General features: G+C 42.4%; 1 pseudogene across 1 annotated transcript; it reads right to left on the bottom strand.

The window, feature by feature from the left end:
* Nucleotides 1-48: 48 nt before the first annotated feature.
* On the bottom strand, nucleotides 49-21,526 carry LOC309827166 (ferroportin-like; annotated as a pseudogene). The gene is made up of 9 exons: nucleotides 21,388-21,526; nucleotides 16,774-16,841; nucleotides 13,236-13,395; nucleotides 12,174-12,293; nucleotides 11,616-11,741; nucleotides 9,726-9,913; nucleotides 7,294-7,384; nucleotides 3,426-3,613; nucleotides 49-151 (listed from the first exon to the last, which is right to left on the bottom strand). The product of its transcript is annotated as a ferroportin-like (transcript).
* Nucleotides 21,527-22,880: the final 1,354 nt, after the last annotated feature.

Consider the following 22,880-nt stretch of genomic DNA (forward strand, 5'->3'; position numbering starts at 1 on the left):
GATATTTTGTTATAAAATTGTGACTTATCTGGGACTATGCAACCACGGCTAGAAAGCCCCCTGCTTGAGTTTGTCTGTACGGCAAGGGCCAATTATCTTGAGGTACCCTTCCCAGTTGCCATCTGCATTTCCAGAACAGCTGCACATCAATCTGTTTCAGAGGTAAACAGACAAAATCCAGTCAGTTCAGGTTGATGTATGTCACCATGATTTGTTTCTGGAAAACAGATCAGAATGTTGTAGTTGATGGAATGATTTTCCAGTTGGACAAATGCTCTGGCATGTTACCCCCACTACCCAGCAGAAGAGAGCCCATTGTATCATTTATAGGCTTCCTATAGTGGAGAAATATGTGGAACTTTGGGAATCATCACAGATGATTCCCAAACTGTACTCCAGTACAGTAGCCACTAGCCACATGTGGCTATTGAGCGCTTGAAATGTATCTAGTGCAAACTGACGTGCTGAGGTGTAAGAAACATCAGCTTTGGAAGAATTAATATTTTTTAAAGATGCATCTACAATCATTTGTATTATCTTTTAGATTCCACAGATATAGAAAACAAAACTTGTGGTTACCAAAGGGGAGAAGGAAGTGGGAAGGGACAAATTAAGGGTATGGGATTAACAGATACAAGTTGCTATATGTAAAATAGATAAGCAACAAAGATATACTGTATAGCACAGGAAATTATACCCATTATCTTATAGTAACCTAGAGTGGAATAAAATCTGCAAAAATACCGAGTCACTATGTTATATACCTGGACCTAACACAATACTATAAATCAACTATACTTCAATAAAAAAGAATGTAAAATCTCAGTTTTATATTGATTACAAGTTAAATGATAATATTTTAGAAATATATTATTAAAATTATATAAATGTGGGGCTTCCCTGGTGGCGCAGTGGTTGAGAGTCCGCCTGCTGATGCAGGGGACACGGGTTCGTGCCCCGGGCCGGGAAGATCCCACATGCCGCGGAGCGGTTGGGCCCGTGAGCCATGGCCGCTGAGCCTGCGCGTCCGGGGCCTGTGCTCTGCAACGGGAGAGGCCACAGCAGTGAGAGGCCCGCGTACCACAAAAAAAAAAAAAAAAAAAAAAAATTATATAAATGTGACTTGCATTATATTTCTGTTGGGTAGTACTGGTCTAAAACATGAAATATTCATGGAAACATGGAGATAGTCATTCCACGATCCAATATAAACATGTTGCTGTCCTACTATACAAGGCCTGGAGGAAAAGCAAGCGTAAAATTTGCGCTTAAAATGCAGAATTTACAGGTAAGCAGCTAATTTTTCAAGGGCAGGAGGTGCAGTGTAGGGAGCCAGTGGTACTTAGAAGACTTGACATAAATTCTACATAGAAGACTTGACATAAATTCTACACTCAAGCTGCTAGCACTTCTGGAGGTTTTAAATAAAAGACTTCAGGATGGATTTATTAAACACTTGTTCCGAGAGTCGCCTGTGCAAGTACTTGTGTGTTCATTGGGATAATCAAGGGCCAGGAGACGTGATGTGCTACCTCCTCAAAATACAGTCTCCTTAGTGAAGAATTCATGTGAGGAACAGTTCTGGTTTCCCGACCTAGTTGGTTGTGTGTGTGTGTGTGTGTGTGTGTGTGTGTGTGTGTGTGTGTGTGTGTGTAGTAACGTAGCCTTTCAGATTTTTTCTTGGAAAAGGAAAGATTGGGGGAGGTGGCACCATAAGTACTACCAGAACTTATATACAGCACAATTTTTTTCAAAGTACCTTATGTTAAGCAAAATGTTCACAAAATTCTCTCCTTCCCTTGTTTTCACTCAACTCAGCTCTAAGAAGCAGGTCTGTGTAAAATTCCCTTTTGTAATTTCCTTACTATGAATGACTTTTGGTCATTTTTGTCTTTTAACAATAGGTGGATTTTTTCCTTTAGGTTTCACGTTTCCTTTAAGCAGTGGTTCTTAAGAGGGGGTATGGGGGGAGGAGTATTTTACCCTCCCTGGGGACACTGGGTAACGTCTGAAGACACCTTTGATTCTCACAAGTGTGTGGTTGGGGGCTGCTCCCTCCATCTAGTGGGTAGAGACCAGAGATGCTGCAGAGTGTCCTACAATGCACAGGACAGCCTCGACACCAAAGGAGTATCTAATCCAAAATGTCAACAGCGCAGAGCTTGAGAAACCCTGTCTTAGAAAATCATTCCCAACAGCACCAACCTGCTAAGGTGGTACTGAGTGTGCTACAGGCTATTCCCCAAATGTGACTCCCCCACGACCCCCAGAAAGGTTCTCTGTACTTTGAGGCCTGAGCAGCCTTCATTGCTAGCCTCATTGTTCTCACTGCTAAGTGAATTTCTATTCCACAGCATTTACAAAGAAGCAATTCATTATTTAAAGCAAAGAGCTATATGGGTTTTCTAGGCTCCCCAGAAGATAGTTTTAGTGTTGATTGATTGCTTCTAAGCAGCCAGAAACTCAAATTTTACTCATCACAAACTAGTGGTTTTCTTAATCAGAGATGGTCAAACTGGATGTCTTAGCTTGATTGCTGAGACGAAGCCTGCCCAAGGCAGCTGAGGGATCCTCAGATCCATGGCCTGACGCTAGACCCCAGAAACCACCCAAAGGTTGTTACCATGATTGAATTCAACAGATAGCTTCAGTCCTTGTGAGGGGCACACAGCCCATCAAAAGGACATTCACAAACCAGCTGTAGAACAAAAACCCAAGGAACTGAGACCAAACATCACTGACCGTGATCTAACTCTAATTTTAACACTGACCAGAAGATCCTGCCTAATTTTAGAACCCAAGGAACAATAAAAACCTGAAAACGTTGAATTGTGTTGGCAAAATTAAAACAAGCCCCTTCAAGTTGTCTGGAGTGGAATCTGAGTTGTTAATGGGCATGCCACCAGTCAGACCCCAGTCAAACTCTGGCTAGTAGCCATCGCCCCAAAGATGCATTTAAAGCAGTTGATGCTATTGCCAAAGGTGATGGTGACATAATTGCTCTCAAATGTAGCAGTGGAACAAGGTAAGCACCCAGGAGCAACTCGGGGAAATCACCGGAAACAGTGAGATGGGGCCAGTGTTAGTAAGGCTCTGAGTGGTCAGAGGTGCTGCCTACCTCTCAGGTTGAAGTACTCTTCTTCGTTGTCTTCCGAGCATGGGCATTTGTAACCTTACACTTCCTTGCGTTAAAAAAATACAGCACAGGGGCTTCCCTGGTGGCGCAGTGGTTGAAAGTCTGCCTGCCGATGCAGGGGACACGGGTTCGTGCCCCGGTCCGGGAAGATCCCACATGCCACGGAGCGGCTGCGCCCGTGAGACATGGCCGCTGAGCCTGCGCGTCCCGAGCCTGTGCTCCGCAACGGGAGAGGCCACAACAGTGAGAGGCCCGTGTACTGCAAAAAAAAAAAAAAAAAAAAAAATACAGCACAAACAGGATGGAGGTGAAGACCAGCATGCCGAACACGTTGCGGGGCCAGCGTGACCAGGACGAAGTGGATGAGGTCCGTGAGGTAGTTCAGGGAACACTGCACACCGTTCACAGCCCCTCGCTCTGTTTCCAGAATGTTCTCCTGAAGAAGCTGGGTCACAGTGAGGTCAAAGGACCAAAGACCTACAGGGCAGCAGTGTGGGGGGAGAAGAAATGGAAAGAGATGTCAGAGACCTCGGGGAGGATTCTGGCTCTCGCACTGACTGGCACGGTCACGCTGGGTAAATGAAGCTTTCGGCGGCTCAGTTTCTCAGCCGTGAAATGGGACTCTTTAGATCCCATCTCACTGGAGGATTACATGAGACGGCACTGTGAAGTGGGCAGCATCATGCCTGGCACGGTCAATAATTTGTGGTAGTATAAATTGTATTTTTGAATCACCATCGCCACCGTTATCACTAGGTAGCGATATAACTTCATTTTAGATGTATCTATGTATGTCTCCATTCCACTCCAAAAATGGTTCGGACAGAGAGCAAAGTCTTGAGCTTCACCTCCTGCTCCAGTTCCGCGTGTTTCCTCTTCCCTCCTGATCTGGCAGAGGAGGAATGAGCTTCCTCTCCCCTCCCCCACCTGTAACCACATTAAGAGGCTACATTTGATTACACTTCAGAAGCAGCCTCAGGACCTGCCGTACAGGCACCACATAAGTCAGAAACCAGGTGCCAATGCTGTCCCTGAGGGCCAGTCCCGGGGGCTCTTGTGCCTGCTCCCAGCTTCTCCCTATAGTTGGTTTCCTTCTGGATTCTCCCTGATATCCAGCGCTGGCCCTGCAGAGGCCTGTCGTGTGCCTCTGTCCTGATCTCTGGACTGAGCTCTGAACTCAAGAATTATTTGGGTTGAATATGCCGTGTCCTCCAGTGTCTGCCTTTGCAGAGCATTGGCCAGGCCTTCTGTCCTCCTAGGCTGCCCTTGTCACCCTGCGGTAGCCCGCACCTGGGACCCTGGCCCAGGCTCCCCACTCTTCTGGGCTGTCCCAACCACCCGGCATGGCCTCGAAGCCTCAGGGTTTCGTCTGCCAAAGGACTCTGACCTGGAGCTCACCTATAAAACCCACACGCCTGGCCCCTAACAAGCAGTGCGGACAGGTCAGAGGTATTTATAAAATGCTGCAGCTGTACAATGTGCAGCTCTGGAAGTGAGGGCTGATTCTGCACTGACAGAATTATTTGTAAATTGAGGGCATACGGAGTCGCAGTTCTTAGATTTTCAAAAGCAAAGTGACTTTGGGGTAATATGTCAAATCCTGCTGTAGCCAGAGTTCTGTAACTTCCTTTCCACTAAGAATGGAAACAAGTATATACTGAGCCAATGTCTCGGGTGAGCTCTGTGTCTGGGGATCCGTGGTAGACAGCAAGGTGGCCACAGGCCACTGGTCCTGGTGAGACACACGTCATCACGGCCACCAGGCCTGACCATGCTAACCACGCTAACACAGGGACGATACTATATCCTTTGGGGGCACTGGTACTTTTATCGGGTGCAGTTTTGACCACACCACCAACCCTGGAGTGATTTGTAATTCTGCTGGGAATAAATGTGAATGGCATTCGCTGGCAGTGGGTGTGCGGGATTCAGTCAGCATCCGTGTCACTCGGCATCGTGGTTCTCGATCTCACTGTCCACACCACACTCCACGCTCACACAACAACGCTCGTGAAAGCACCACAATCACAGCCAAGATATAAAAATGATGATGATGACTGAAGATGAGAGTTAATATTCATTTTTAACAAACAGCTCCAATAGCTGTGCCTTTGATCCTCTCCTTCCACCACCCGCCACGACACTCTCCCTGATGGGTAGGTACTATCATTACTATCCCGTCTTACAGACAAGGAAACAGGGACACAGGGAGCTTAGGTAACGTGCGAACATCATGGGCAGCCTGGCTCCACATCCTGAGCTGTCTCCCTTGTGAGTGTCAAAGGTGTTGTGGTGTGTCTGGCATCCTTATCAAGGGTCAGCAAAAAGAACTGCTATTGCCATAGAGAAAAGCCCGAAGTTTCTCTCGTACTGAATGCTTCTCCAGACTGTAGGCATTGCCAATGAGATTTCACGTTCTCTAAATGTGATGTTTCCTTTGTGTCAGGAAGAGCCAGTTGGACTTCTTTTTTTTTCCCCCCTTAGAACTAGTTTATTATCATAACACTATGTGAATTGTGTAAATCTTAAATGGCCAACCTGCTCTCTGTCGTTCATGCAATTAAAGGCTGGGAAGTACAAGCCAAATAGCCTAATAAAAGATAATTCACCTGTCACGTCCTTCACTTAAAATATTTTAGAGGTTGGGTCATCTCCAGATGAAAGAACAGGTTTTTAAATCAGCTATTTGGAATTAGGAACAGTTCCTTTCTCATACATGCACATTACATCAGAGGAAAGAGGTTCCCAAGCTAGCCCGTGGTTTTATAACCTCTGGAATTGGACTGACAAAACTCTCATTTCTCCTCTCCCCATATTCCCAAGATTCTGTGGACCAAGGGCTTCTGGGTCTCCTTGATAGAAAGCAGAAAGGTATCCCCAAACCACATGCCCCCACCCCGCTGTGGGCCCAAGGGTGAGAAGGGGAAGCTCTGAGCCCCAGGAGGGCAGGGACCTTGCAGGAGCCCAACACCTGGAGTCGGGGCTGAGGTTCACAGCAGAGGCAGGCAGGGAGATGCTGAATGAAGGGGGAAGACACAGTCGGTTCAGCCTTTGATCCTCTCCTTCCACCACCCGCCACGACACTCTCCGCTCCCTCATTTTTGCTCTGGGGATGGGGGATCCCCTGGCTCTGAGCTGTGGCCTTGAGGTTGGACTGAGGGGAGGGAGCAGGGCTTGGGCAAAGAAATGATGCTCCTGGGTGGAAACCGGATCACAGGGAGTCCATGTCTAAGAGCAAGGTCCAGACTCTTCCCAGACTGGGCATCTGCAGGTCGAATCACTCGGGGCCAATATGCTGTTAATCCCCATCAGTGTTGATACCCAATATGTTGCTGCTGAATTCATCAGGCATAAAATGACCAAAACAATTTTTTAAACACCCTAACCAAATCATATATGTCCTCACTGCCAGGTATGAATGACATTTGGTTGGTGGCAGAGTTCCAAGACCAAGTTCTCAGGGGAGACAAGCTTGCAGATGTTCAGAGTCAGGCACCCTGTCTCTGGGAAAGGATTTCCCTCCCCTTCCCCAGGCAGCTAAGGAAAGCTCTGGCGCCACCAAGCTGTCTTCTTCCCCTCTCCCCATCCCACTTCCGCGGGGAAAGGACCCAGGTCAAAATATTCCTTCAATGTGGATGCCATTTGTAGCATTTACATGCTTGACTCCTGGAAATAACTATTTTCACTTCCCCAGATCTCCACATCTCCACATTTCGGCTTCTGCACAACTTCCCACCCCGCCTAGAGCACTCTTCCCTCTTCATGTCACCTGCCGAGCTTGCCCTTCAGGGATCTCTTAATTGTGCCTCCGACTGGAAAGGCTTCCCCGGCTCCCAAGACCAGATTTGGTATCCCTCCTATGTGTCTCCAATCCTCTGTCCTTCTCTAACATAGCTCCTGTCACTTTGTGTTGTTGGTCATTGCTATTTACTCACTCTTTGGTCTCCCATCCAAACTGTACACTCAGTGGGGCTAAGACCTTGTCTGATTAAACCACTCATGTATCCCCAGTGTCTAGGACAGTTCTTGTCACATAATGGGTTCTTAGTGAATGAATGATGAAGACTGACAATGACACAGTGGTGAGACCATGAAATGCTTCTACGATTACTTAGCAACATCACAGGCTGCAGAATCCTGTGCCACACATGACCCACCGCTCACAATTCCTGCCAGGATCACACCCGAGAAGAGCAAGGTGATGGAGATGTAAGGGAAGTCCCAGAATTGCTCTTGAAAGAACCCAGACTAAGACAAACAGTAAATTCAGGAAGGTGGACATTGACAGGAGAGGGAAGACACGGGAGAGAGTAAAAGACAAAACTGCACATGCTTGAGATGTGGTAATGAACTCTCGGAAAGAGTGGTGGATATTTCCTCTGGTTATTTTTCTGAAGAAGCAGATATTCATGAAAAGGAAATGACAAATACCTTTCCATCTTCCAGGACAGAATAGGCAATGATTGCAAACAGATTTTTAAAGTACATAACAAGTTGTAAGAAGTATTTAGCACAAATTAAGACAAACTCCAAAAAGGACTAGAAGAGCCAAATAAGGCCATGAAGGAAGGAGAGAGGGTCAGGTATGCTAAATCCACTCTAGCCCAAGAACTGTGGGAAGGGTGAATTTGGTTATAGAAAAGAATTTATTGCCATAGCAGGGTTTTTTTGTAAAGATAACAATAACAATGAAAAAAACAGCCAACATTGCCTTAAGTTCTACTCTATGCAGAAGGAAATAGGGCTTTATGTAGACTAACTTATCTAATCGCTTCCCTAGGGCTTTATGTAGACTATCTTATCTAATCCCTTCCCTGCCATCAGTTCTGTTATTTTTATCCTTACTTTACAGATAGTGAGACACAGCGAATTTGAATAAATTAGCCACACATGGTCACACAACTAAAAGTTATAGATGGGAAGATATAGCTCGTCCTATCTATCTATCTATCTATTTACCTATCTATCCATCCATCCATCACTTAAATATGTATATCTATTCACCTATATCTATAAATACTTATATTTTATCCATACAGTGAGATCTGGTGAGCTTTAATTGCAAAACAACTTGAGAGAAAATATAATTATAAGAAGTCCAGGACCTGCACAGCAGGAGGAGAGGCATCACAGCCTGAGGGGGGCCTCGGAGTGTGGAGTTCTGGAGTTCTGGACAGTCGGTAAAAGAAGCCTACCCATCTTTCCTCAAGAAACTATACCAAACTGAATTAGAATTTCCTCATCTTAATTACAACTATCCAAAGTGATAATCTCACTTGTCCAGTTTAAGTCAGGTGTCGATACCAGGCTTACTCAATCATGCCTGACAGGAGACCATCAAGAAGGAGGATTTTTCTTGTCACTTAAGAGCACAATTTGGGGACCATGGATCAAGAATGTGGGAATAATGGGAAGCTATCTAAACTGGCCAAATTGGGAAAATCAACCCTAGCTTTCCGTACAGCATTAGACATCACAACTGCAAGACCCTCATCTCTATCTGTTTTTAGGATTCTTGAGTTTATTGATTGAGATAAAAATATGATTTCATTTTCATTTGTCTTAAACTTAGCTTTTGTTTGAAACTGACTTTACCAACTCAACTTCTGTGCTTACCTGAAATGTCTGTGATTTGCAACTTAGTTTCACATAATCAACAATAAAGCAAAATTGCTTAAAGATACAATTTTTGAAAAATTATTAGTCGACTGGCTGTATTTTTTCCATGATTGTTCTCCCATTTGGTACTGTATTACATTTCTCTTTAAAATTCTCATGCTTAAAATAAAGTAATAGGTAAAAATAACCATAAATAAAGTGAGCATCCATTTTCAGAGATATACCAATCCAAAAAAAAAAAAAAAAAAGAATTCCAGAAAGAGAAACTGAGGTCAGAAGCAATGCCTGGGCTGTGTTGCCCAGGCAGATGGGCAACATTGTCAATAGGCAGGTATAGCTCTTATCTTGAGAGAATGGGGTCATATTTACTGGCAGGTTTACTTTTCTGTCATCCTCATCCTGATGATAAGCAATTTCTGATTTAAAAAACACTGCTGATAGCAGGGATGGCCAATTTATCTATTGTCTTGACCAAAAAACAGCCCATATTCCCTGACATAGTTGTCTCTCTAGCTTAGCATCTTTAGGAAAGAGGCTTATGATAAAATAGGAAGGAGTATGCCCTAAGGACCATGGAATAGGTTTTGCAGGCTGTAAACTGCACGGTTCCCAGGGACTGCTACTCACAGTGGAAACTCACTTAATGGAGCCCCTGGAGTTGTGTAGTGTACAACCTGTGTAACTGTACACGGCAGACCCCCCTGCTTCCACCAATGACACCAACCATATGAACTGAATAACAAATGGCACTATTGGAGCCTTCTCACTTCTCACTGTTTGAGGCACATTTGCAGACAGAATATTAAGATTATAGTTAGACACAAGCTCTGAAAAGAAGAAATGAAGCATTGACATAAAGGAGGGGAAAAAAAAAATAGCAAGAGCTGTCTCTGAGTTTGCATTGCCTTGAATGTTCACAGCCTCCTGTCGCCTTTCTAGGAAGTGCCCCTGTTTGTCGCTGGGGTTTTACAGCCAATTGGGGAACTAGTTGAAAAACCCTGGATAGAAATAGAAACTCAACAAGAAGTGAAACCAAGCTCCATCCAAGAATGAAACCACAACCGATCACATGAGAGGCCCATGTCATCACCTGGCCCATGAACAGCGGAGCAGATTTATTGATGATCTGGTCCAGCCGCCAGACAGCTGCATTCATCCCTGTAAGTGACAGGACGGAAACACTGCAACTCAGTGCAGGAGTCTCTCCTCCTGGTGAATTTAATGTCGTGTATTTGCTAGATTTGCGAGCCCGCACTGGGTGAACGGCAGTGAAAACAGGAAAGATCCCTTTTAGTCTGACTAGAGATTAATCATAGGATTTTCAACCTGGAAAAGACCTCTGAGATCAGTTCTGTTAGAATTTGAACAATTAACCAAGGAGTAAACTGAGGGCTAGAGAGATTAGGTAACTTGGAATTATTACAACTCCTGTCTCAGCACTCTTTCTATCACATCCCACTGTCCGAACAACAATAGTATTAATAGCCATTATGACTCACACGTTGACAGGGCAGAGAGGGAAAAAACAGGGGACGAAGGACAGAAATAGTTGAATACTCTTTGCCACACGCATAGTTCTAAGCCTTCTACACATATTCATCTCACTCAACCCTTGCAACAACTCTAAGGGGTCCGTAGTATCTCCCTTTTACAAATTAAGAAACTGAGACATAAAGAAGTGAAATTAATTAAGGTCACAGGGAAGGTAAATGGTGGAGCTGAGATTCAAACCTAGGCAGTCTGACCCTAAAGCTTATTCTCTTAACTATTCCACCATCATTAAAGAACATATTTACAAGATGATTTTTAAAATTAGAATAAACCTCAGATCTGAATCTGTGCTTTATTTTAGATTTCTTTAAAATTAATTAAGAGCAAGCAGGAAGATTTTCTTTTACCCAGAGACAGGACACTTTCAACACCATGTCACCTGGCTTGTACTGACATAGCTGTTTTATTTTGGGTGTCGTTATTTAAGCCACAGTACATCCAAATAAGTGTAGTTTAGAAGAAAACATGATTATAAGGGGCTTCTACTCTTTGTAAGGAGTATATTTTAATAGAGTCCTCTGTAATAGCTTCCTTTATCTTGGCTATCAACTCTCATGAACGTTTTCTAGCCAAGAGTACCAACTGCACAAATATAGGGTAAGACAAGATCTCCTGCTTTAGTTTGGCAATTTGAATATCTCACAATGAAAATGATCCAAGTTTTATAAATGGAAGAAAAAATAAAAAGATGCCAGATTCTTCCATTTAGCTCCATTATTGAAAAAAATGATTCTACCTCTCATTACTAGTGATTAGGTGATAATCAAGTCACACTTGGGGATGAATTTTCTGGGGAAAGTAGAAGCTTATCACAGACAAAAATTAAGAAATCTTTTAATTCACTTATTTTTCAAATCTAAAATGACCAAAGAACCTCTGTAATATATTCAGAGGGATTTCTCTCCCGAAAGTATGGTCTATATATCCTTTTGATAATAACAGTCTCATCCATTTCTTACATGCTTCCCATGTGCAGATATAGTGCTAAGTGCTTTACAAATCCTGTATGTCACATAATCCTTCCCAAAAGTGAGCTGGCGGCAAGGTGGGGGGTTGTCATAATTTCTCTCATTCTACAGATGAGGAAAGTAAAGTCTAGAGAAGTTAAGTAACTTGCAGCTGGTAAGAGCCATAGCTGGCTTTAGCTGCATTCAAATGCAGGTCTCTTTGACTCCAAATACCTTCTATTAAATGCTACTTTCCTGCCTTTCTCGGAGCGCTAATTGTCTCATCAACTCTGTTCACTAAATCAGGTCTACTTCTCAGCAGATTAGAGAACATGTGATGCCCTGTTATATCCACAGCTCACCAGCCAGCTGGCCTCTGTTGTCACCTGTGAGGCTTACAATCCAGTCCTTCTGAATGGTGTTGGTCAGTGCTGTGCTGGCCAGGTTCGCCAGGGCTGCCAGGGTGATCACAGCTGTGAAGCAGACCACTGAAGGAAGGAGGGTAAACGGAGTTTGGAACCCAGGGATAGACTTTCTCAGCCCATTGTAATACATACAGTTACTTATCTGACAGTTTGAAGAGCATCTAAATGAACCCAAAGACTTTTGAGAGAAAGAGGTTCAATGCAGGTTTGAAGCCAAATGTTGTATTTATTCTCAGCGTTTTCTTCTTCCCACCCCAGTAGCACCAGATCCGGTGCTAATCTGTACCTTGCAGACAGAGACTCTGCTGTTCTATTGCCTTCATGACTGTGAGATTTAGACTCTGACTAACAAATTAGGGGTAAGGAGAACACTGGTGAAAGATTAGCCAGATCCCAGATCAGTGAGCAGGGCCATCCAGAGATGACTCACTGAAGGGCATTCTGGTCTTGCCTGTGACATTCACTCTCACAGCACAGGGGGGAGATGGCAGACACTCACAGTGAACCAGCCTTGCCATACTTGCTCCGGCTCCCTTCTGTATGAGAACACAAGCATCAGGACCGCACAGCCGGTGGTGATAGAGGCATTCTGAGTGAAGAGCAAGACATGGCCAACTGCAAAGGGAAACAATATTTATTCTTGGTTTTAAGAGACAGGTTACAATTACATCATCGTTTAATGCAGAGTGACTGCAGTTGACCAAACCCCTGTGCCAACCAGGGTTATCATTCCCATCAGCAATCATAGGCTGAGTAGGAAGCAAAGAGCAGGCCTGTGTGCTCACTAAAGGCAAAGCCTTTACAACCAGAAGAAGAAGAAGAAAAAAAAGCTGGGTTTTGCAAGCAAATGAAAACATGCTTTGAGAGTAAGATGATATGAAAAGCAGGATATTAGATAAATCAAAGCACTTACATTTTTCTACTGATATATCACACTCTTCTTTAATTTGTGACTGAAGTTATCAACATGGCCTAAGGACCAACAGTCCAGATTTTAAATAAGTTAGCCTTTTCAGTGCTGTGCTTTCAGAGAATGCCTTGTCAAACCTCCTAGGTGAAATGAAAACAATCAGGCTGACTGGTAATCAAAAGACTTGGAAAAACTTGGGAAATCCTACATTCTGCTTGGGTAAAGGAAGGTTAAAGAGATATTAGAGGGAAAAGCTAAAAATGGATTGACATTTGAACAAATAAGTCTCCAGATAGTAATTCCCAGTTTAGACAGATTACTTGGTATAAAAGTTATCTTTTACACATAGAAATTGTCTTTAATAGAAATTACATGAGTATATTATACATAGGTAATACCAGAGTATTAAAATGAAACATGTTTTTAGGAATTTAATATTAAAAATCTGTGATGGATAAATATCTAAAAACTACAATAAAATATTTTAAATATAGTACCAGAGAATGACAGAAAGCTGGATACCGCTTTTTCTAGTTTTTAAAACTTATGCCCTGTCATTATTAAGTTCATATCTGTATTTTATTTCACTAAGTAAACCAAAAAAGCTAGTGAGGTCATAATTTACCATATCATTATATATGTATTACCTTTTTTTCTTGGTTTCCTGTTGATCCAATCACCAATTAATACCCTAAATATTAATACAGATCCAGCTACCACTAAGCCAAACACTGCTGTTAGTAGAAGATTGTATCCATATAATTTTATCAGGACCACAGATATGGCAAAGTGCCACATTCAGTCTCCCTGCAAGGCAGTAGAAGCAAAGCATGTTTTAATCATTGACCTAAAAGATGGAACAAAGTTAAAATCCAGAAAGATGCATTTCTCTCAAATGACATGTAATATGCAGAATTTAAAACCAGAATGTCCAAAGTTACACTTTTATGTAGTACAAGTATAACATTTTTTTTTTTTTTTTTTTTTTGCGGTAGGCGGGCCTCTCACTGTTGTGGCCTCTCCCGTTGCGGAGCACAGGCCCCGGACGCGCAGGCTCGGCGGCCATGGCTCACGGGCCCAGCCACTCCGCGGCATGTGGGATCTTCCTGGACCGGGGCACGAACCCGTGTCCCCTGCATCGGCAGGCGGACTCTCAACCACTGCGCCACCAGGGAAGCCCATAATTTTTAATGCAATACAATTATACTTTAAAAAACTGAACAGAATGTTATTTTAAAATCTTAAAACACCAAAAAGTCAAGAAGCCCAGGAGAGAATGTCCGATGAACACTTGGAGAACATGAGAAGCCCAAGAATTAAGCCTAGGCTACCCTGAAGTATCTGCTGATTCAGAAGAGACAACTGTGAAACAGAACTGCAGTTTTAGCAGCCTCAGAAAGTCAGAAGATGGAAGTCTATGCTCACCAAAGACAAAGATAAAAATAGTTCTTACTTTAGGCTGAGCTATAACTCCACCCTTAGGGTAAGTCAGAGTAAACTACAAGTAAGCTAACCATTGCATGGACTTGTAGTCCAGCTTTACCTCATCTGATGACCCAGAAAACCTCAAGCCTTGAGCTTGAATTAAAATGGCTACTGCTCACTATGCATCTGGGAGAAGCATTAAAATCCTCTCTAAAAGAAAATACTATCATCTTAGGCTTCAAAATACTTCTACAATAATTTTATTTTTATTTATTTATTTTTTGGTATGTTTAATATTTATTATAATAATTTTAAAACACAATGCCCAGCACACAGTCAAAGATAACCAGTCATGTAAGGAAATGAAACACTATGAGCAAAATCTACAATAAATAACATACAATAGAAACAGACCTATTGAGACTTCAGATATTTAAATTACCAGACACAGGCTGTAAAATAATAATGCTTACTCTATTTAAAGAAATAAATGCCAATTTTGACAATCTGAGCAGGGAATTGGAAACTGTAAAAAATGATGTGGTCAGTTCGAAAAAGAACTAAAGAGAAATTCTAGGACTGAAAAATATAGCAATAGAAATTAAAATTCAATTGATAGTTTCAATAGGAGGTTATAATTAAAGAAAAATTAGTTAACTGTAGATATGTATGAAGAAAAACCCACAATAAAACACAGAAAGACAAACTGAGGGAAACATGGTAGGAACAAAAATGAAAAAGGACAAAAAGAAACATATAACAGGCCAGACAAATAGAAAACACAAAATAACATGGTAGATTTAGCGTAAATATATCATAAGCTACCAATAAGTATAAATAAACTAAATGTTCAAATTAGAGGATAAAGAGTGACAAATTGGATTCAAAAATACAGCTAGATGCTATTTACAAGAGACACATTAAAACAAAAGACTAAGAAAGATTGAAGAAAATGACAGATAATTAACCGAAAAGAATCCATGTCACTGAATTGATACAAAAGTAGGCTTTAAGGCAAAAAAAGATTACTGGAAATAAAGAGAATCATTTCATAATAATAAAGGCTTAATTGATCAGGAAGATATAAAAATTCCAATTTTGTATGTACCTAATAACAAGGGCTCAAAATATATGACTCAAAAATCTGTAGAGTTAAAAGAAGAAATAGATAATCATTGTGGGAGATTTTAACTCACCATCTCCCTCTTGGTAATTGATAGAATAAACAAAAAATATAAATATATAGTAAGAATATACACTTATATATATCTTATATGTTATATATGTGTGTGTGTTCTACGTAAAGGTTACATAAAAAACAGTGTACTTGACAACTTTAGAATACACTTGCTTTTTAAGCACATGAAACATTTGTACAAATCAACAAAATGACCAGATAATGGATCTTAGAGCAAATCTTATTTTCAAAATACTGAACCATACAGAGAATGTTCTCTGACCTCAAGGCAATTAAGCTAAAATCAATAAGAAAGAAAATCAGAAATTCCTCATATGTTTGTAAATTAAGAAATTCGTTTCTAAATAATCCATAGGTCAAGCTGGCAATCAGAAAGGACATTATAAAATATTTCAAACAGAGTATATCAACTTGTCAGATGCTATTGATATACTGTTTAAAGAGAAATTTGTAGTTTAAAATGCATATATTAGAAAAGAAAGGCTGAGTTTAATGAGCTAAGTATCTATATTAAAAAGTTAGAAAAGGAACAGCAAATTAAACCCAAAGAAAATAGAAGAAAAGCAATAATAAAGGTAAGAGAAGAAATCAATGAACTAGGAAAATGAACATACAATAGAAAAGCTTAATAAAGCCAAAATCTGGCTCTTTGGAAAACTAATAAAATAAACTGTGGTTTATTATGCAATGAAATACTACACAGCAATAAAAAGTAGCAACCCAGGGCTGTTTGCAAAAACATGGGATTACATACATAATGTTGAGCAAAAGAAGCAAGATAAAATAGAATATATACGGTAGAACTTCATTTATGGAAAGTTCAAACTAAACTTGAAATTAACTCAACTATATCATTTAGGGATGCCTACATCAGTGGTGAAACTATAAACAAAAGCAGGGAAGTAGGGCTTCCCTGGTGGCGCAGTGGTTGAGAATCTGCCTGCCAATGCAGGGAATATGGGTTCGAGCCCTGGTCTGGGAAGATCCCACATGCCGCGGAGCAACTGCGCCCGTGAGCCACAACTACTGAGCCTGCGCGTCTGGAGTTTGTGCTCCGCAACAGAGAGGCCGCGATAGTGAGAGGCCCGCGCACCGTGATGAAGAGTGGCCCCCACTCGCCACAACTAGAGAAAGCCCTCGCACAGAAATGAAGACCCAACACAGCCAAAAATAAAAATAAATTAATTAATTAAAAAAAAAAATAACAAAAGCAAGGAAGTAAATGCCAGAAAAGTGGGGCTCCTGGCTACTTCCCTTTGTGAGGAAGGGGTATAATTGAGAAGGACCCTATGAGGGACTTCTTGGGTGCTGGCTACATCCTAGCTTTTGACTTGAGTGGTGGTTTCATGTATTCACTTTGTGTTTGTTATAATTGTTCCATATATATATGGATATATATACATGATGCACTTTCCTCTATTTGTGCTAGAGTTTGTAATTCAAAACATTTTTTAACAAAAATATACACACATTTTGCATCAGTTATTTCGAGACATTCTAATTGTCTATTACAGTTCTCTTAACCATTCAAAATATATTAATTTCATTTTGATTCATCTTACCTGTATTGATAAGGCACAGCTTACATAAATCAAAAATCTTGGACTGATGAGGTAGGTCAAAGTTGCTCCTAAAACACATATTTCCAAATGATAAACATTATGAAATAGTAAAAAAAAAAAATTATATATATGTATATTTTTTTACTATTTCGTAATGTTTATCATTTGGAAATATGTGTTTATATTTCTTTAAAGCAAATTTTGCCTGTTAACTCAGAGAAAGTGAAATCCTGTTGGCATGGGTTTGCTTTCGGACACTAGCCTGGTGCGAAATAAAAACACAGGCAACAGAAAAGCACATGGTTTTGTTCAACAAGTGAGAGGATTCTCAGGGCTTCTGCTTTGTTTTCCTTTGATTTATTTGCCATTGAGTGACCACTAGGGAAATATTTAACCATATCCCTTTTCTCGCATCTAGAGATGGAGTCAGAGAAGTAAGCAAGCCATTGCACTGAGATATGTGCTTTAAAGGAAGTAGCCCAGAGTGTGATGAAGAACATAGAAATGGCAGCCACTCAACCTGGGAAGGCAGAGCAGGGACTTCAAGGGGACGTTACCCCTCAGCAAAATCTGAGGGCCAAGAGGGAGTCACTAGGAAGGAGGTTTGAGGGTGGAGCTAGCTTTCTAGGTCAGGAGAACCATGGGTTCGAAGGTCTGGAGAAAAGAGAAAGCAAACTGCAAACAAGAAAATCCAGAGGCTGGGGTGTAAAGTACCAAGTCAGAGAGAGTAGGAAGTGGGGAGGATGAAGCAAGTGCAGGGGAGATCCCTTCTTTCCAGAAAGAATAGGAAAGAGAGGCCGATCATTAAAGCCACTGGGCTCCTCTGTGGATGCCCAGCTGCAGGGGCCTCATCTCTGCAGGGGCCTTTCAAACACACCCACTACACCTGCTGAGCTGTGGGTCTGTCTCAGCTCTTCACCCAGGAACCCTCTCCTGCTTCCCTCCTGCCCACCTTGACCATCATTCTTTATTCTCACCTTCCTGACACCCTCACCAAAATAGCACCTGATCCCCATCTGTGCCAGCTACTGACGTCCCAGTCTTTCTGGTCTCTCGCTGCAACCTCCAGTGTGTCTTCCTCATTTTAGAGAGCCCTGTTAAAGCCCTTTTCATCAGCTCCCACCACCCTCCACCTACCTGCATTGCTATAACTTCTATACAGGCTACCACCAATTTAAACAACCCTCCTCCAGAATAGCCCTGATATAGTAACAGGAATTCCTTGCTTCCTTCCTTCCGTCCTTCCTTCCTTCCTCCCTTCCTCCCTCCCTCCGTTCCATCCCTCCTTCCTGCCAGCCCTCTTTTATGTATTCACACATTCAAAACTTAATGAGCATCTACTATCTTTCAGGTATTCTGCCAGGCACTAGAGATAAAGTGGTAAAAAAATGTTAGGGTTCTCACTCTTCTGTTATCCAGGGATAACAAACAACAGACAATGACTTATAACCTAGTGTGATGAGTTTCCTGTTAGACGGGGGTGGGTATCACCCAGTCACTCCACAAGCCAGTCATGGAGGAACTATGGCAGGTCACTTAGGAGGCTTTCTGGAACCCAAAGGGCAACAGAAGGCACTGAGGAAGGCTGTCAAAGTTGGACATACCATCTCCTGACACAGGAGCACCACCCAGCCACGCAGCTCAGTGCTGGAAAACTAGTGCCTTGGGTCCTTCACATGCGCAGATATCACCAACCCTGTGGCCTTTCCCCAGGTGCACCTCCACTCTTCACCACCTCAGCAATGCCTGAGGCATCAGCACTTTGCTATCCACATCACAGCCCAGCAATGGACAAATCTTCCAGAGACGGTTACTGCACTGAAGAGCAGGGTCTTTGGCTGGTAGCCCAGTCTGCTCTAGGCCGGCCCTGCTGGCCCCCAGCTACTAGCAAGAATTTGTTGCGAGCTGGCCCCTCACATCAGGAATTCTCTGGATTGTTATTCGATCTTCCATCTGGCCCAGTGAGAGGAGAGGTTCTGGCCGGGGGTACATTACTCGCCATTGGCTGATCTCCCTTCAAATACGTTATCACTAAACATAAGCGGGGCCTTAGGCTGCCCACCCTCACACTGTGTTTTTCTCGTCCATTTACTTTCCTACTTTCCTGATTTCTCTTCTCTCTTGGAACATTTCCCACCCTCACTCTGCGCTGATAGCCTGTTTGCTAAGCCACTAAAGATATAAAAGCAGTGGAAGAGGACTTCCTTCACTTCCCACCATTACACCTTCCCACCTGCCCACACCTGTGGCTCCACCTTTACCTCCTGTTTCTATGGGCGCCCAGCAAAGCCACTCCTCACCACACCTCTCTCCCATCCTCCAGGACATTGATCCTTTTTTTTTTTAAGTGATGTGCCCTTACTATATTTAAGTTAAAGAGAAATGTTTCAGACTTCCCTGGTGGCACGGTGGTTAAGAATCCGCCTGCCAATTTAGGGGACCCAGGTTCAATCGCTGGTCCAGGAAGATCCCACATGCCACGGAGCAGCTAAGCCCGTGTGCCACAACTACTAAGCCTGCGCTCTAGAGCCCGCGAGCCACAATTACTGAGCCCGCATGCTGCAACTACTGAAGCCTGTGCACTTAGAGCTCCACAAGAGAAGACACTGCAGTGAGAAGCTCGCGCACCACAACCAAGAGTAGCCCCCGCTCGCCACAACTAGAGAAAGCCTGTGCACAGCAATGAAGACGCAGTGCAGCCAAAAATAAATAAATAAGAATGCAAAAAAAGAGAGAAATGTTTCATATAAAACACTGGAGAGAATCACTGAAATATTTATCCTAAGCGTTAAATCTAAGTTTGGAGGTAGAATAGTCACGTGGCTTCTATCAGCAATGGGACGTCTCCCAGGGGTCACCGCAGGGAGACAGGCAAGCCATAGGCTACAGTGCAGCCCCAATAAGATACTTGAGTCAGGGACCCTGGGTGGGGGGATGGGGTTGGTGCTGGTTGACATAGTAGAGAAAAGGGGGCTCTTGGGCCTGCTCCAAGCCAGCCCTGCCACAGAGCCCTGGTGTAGCAGTCAGTGTCACAGTCAGCCACAACCAGAAGGTACCCAGAAACAGGGGACAGCCAGCCATGATATACCTGAGCACAATGCCAGCCATTAACACCAAATGCTAAATCATCAGACAAATGTGCCATTGTGGTCTTGAGGGACATCCGGACACGCAAAGACCTTCTGGCCCAGGCCAGGCAAGGCTATGTCTGCCTCCCAAGGACACATGACTACGGCTCCCAGTGATGGTTAGGCGGCTATTATTGGTCTGGGGATTCATTTTAATCCATCTACAATGAGTGTGCAGCATTCTTTCTAAAAGAAAGCCTACTTTGGGGCCAAGGGCTAGGGAAGAGGACAGGAGGGAACTCTAGTTAGGACTATTACTTGCTCTGATCAGAACTTCCATTTAAACAGCCCAGATGTCGAGATTATCTTAGATTGGCCTCACACAGGTTGGGGAGAAAGTAGAAGTTAGAACAATTGCTGAAAGCTTCTGGTTTTCTCTTTATTAAGTCTGATGACTCAGACTGAATTGGGGCTTTTTGCAATAGGCAAGCACATCCTTCTTACACAAATGAGAGAACATGTAACTCACCTATCACAAATTCTTGCAAAGAGAGGACACTAGATCAACTGTGGCTAAAAATAGGATGAGCAGTAGTATATATTCTATCCTGCTGCCTAATGTCCATCACAATGAGGACAAGCTTTAAAAGCAAACTGTATATTGAAATGTATTATAAAACTTGAAAGTGAAACAAAAGATAGATTTCAAGGCTGGTTATAGTTTCTATTTCACTGGACTAAAGAGACCCTGTCCAGGAAGACAAGAAAGTTAAAGTCTCTTTTGGGCACCATTTACTTTCCTGTTAAACAGCAACAGGATATAGTGAAGAATGAATTTTGGTTCTACTTTCATTTAAAATCATTTCTGTTACCTAGTAAAGCAGAACCATATCCTCTCTAGAGAAAAAGAGCATATGTTTAACACATGGGAAATAGCTGCCATTTCCCCTTTTTCTGTTAACAGAACGTCAGTCTTGCTCTGGGAGACAGTGCATCCCTAGCCCCAGGGGATGAATCACAACTGATGTAAGTCACTTATTGTGATGGCATTTCCCAGACCCCCTGTAGCTAGGATTGGCCTCTGACTGTTCTAGCCACTGAGGTGGAAGGAGAAGTCTCCTGGGGGCTTCTGGGAAAGATTTTGCTTTCTTTTTCTTTTTTTGCCAACATCTATTTTTTTTTTAATTATACACATACTAACAGGTGTGAGATGATGTCTCTTTGTGGGTTTTTTTTTTTTGAAGTATAGTTGATTTACAATATTTCAGGTATACAGCAAACTGATTCAGCTACATATATATATATATATATATGTATGTATATATATATTCTTTTTCAGATTCTTTTCCATTATAGCTTATTATAAGATACTGAATATAGTTCCCTGTGCTATTCAGTAGGTCCTTGCTGTTTATCTACCTTCTATTTAGTAGTGTGTATCTGTTTATTTCAAATTCCAAATTTATCCCTCCCCCCAACCCCAAGATTTTGCTTTCTGATAAAAGAATCAAGTGCAAGAGGAGAGCTTGCTTTTGCTCTTCCTCACCCATCGCTTTGCCTTTGACTGTGGCTGTGATGCCTAGAGCTGTAGCAGCGGCCTCGCAGTCATAAACTGACACTGTCAGAAGCCAGTGGGCTGAGGGCGACAAGGCAGATGGGAAGAACCGCCGGGGCCTTGAAGGCATCACTCAATTGCTGAAACAACCCTGACTGGATAACTTGTACACTTCTTGTTTAGTAAGTAATGAAGGTTCTTTGAGATTCAGACCTTGCCAGTTGAGTTTTCTTTTGCTTGCAGCCAGAAACATTTCCAACTGATACACAGACCTCTAATGACTGGTTCAATGACTGCCCATATACCCAGTATCGAAATTTCACTATTGCTAATATGTACCATATTTGTTTTATCTCTGTGTGTATGTGTATTTTCAATATATGTTGAAATTAAATTGTCGATATCATAACTTACCCCTTCAGCACCTATCTCCTAAAAGTAAGCACATTTCCCTTCATGACTACAAGGCTATTCTCTCTCCTAAAAATATTACTAATTCTCTGATAGTATCTGAGAGCTAGTCCATACTCAGTTTCCTTTATTATCCCTCAAACATCTTTTTGTAGTTGGCAAAAACTTCCATTTAAATGGTACAATGGGACTTGGGGTTTTGTTTTACTTTTTCTTCTTCTTTGAATCAAAAAGAAAGATCGGGACTTCCCTCGTGGCGCAGTGGTTAACAATCTGCCTGCCAATGCAGGGGACCCACATTCAAGCCCTGGTCCAGAAAGATACCACATGCCGCAGAGCAACTAAGCCCATGTGCCACAACTACTGAAGCCTGTGCACCTAGAGTCTGTGCTCCACAACAAGAAACAATGAGAAGGCCGCGCACCGCAACGAAGCATAGCCCCCGCTCATCTCAACTAGAGAAAGCCCGCGTGCAGCAACGAAGACCCAACGCAGCCAAAAATAAATAATTATTTTTTTTAAAAGATTAATTTAAAAAATATATATAAAAAATAAATTAAAAAAAAAAAAAGAAAGATTCATCACCCCCTCCTCCTGCCACGACAGAGTTTCATTCTTCAGCCCATGATGGCTTCTGAGCTCAGGAGAGCCTGGCAAGACTTGAATAAAGCTTTGGAATTAAGACTGTAACAAATCACCTCAGCCATACATCCTTCAAAAGCGTTGTAAGAATTCCCATTTGGAAGCTTATTTGGGCTTGGGTTCCTGGTTCCTCATGTTCTTATCGATCAGACTTTGAGGCAAAGGACTATGGACACGAGTGTGGAGTCAAGCTCTCTGTGCGGCAGGCTGCTCTGATTTGGGGACCTAACTTTATTCCCCCTCCCCAAATGACCCTCCACATCCCACTCCACAATTTACATGTTAACGGTGGGACAAAATGAACAGGGGATGGCATTTTTTACCCCCAGTTGTAGTAATTACAATACTAATCGTGTATTTGAACTACTCAACACCCTTTATAGTCGACACTCCTTATAAACATAATTAGGAAAAAATTCAGATGCACCCAC

This window comes from Grampus griseus (genome assembly GCF_964374135.1).
Source record: "Grampus griseus genome assembly, chromosome: 9".
NCBI lineage: Eukaryota > Metazoa > Chordata > Mammalia > Artiodactyla > Delphinidae > Grampus > Grampus griseus.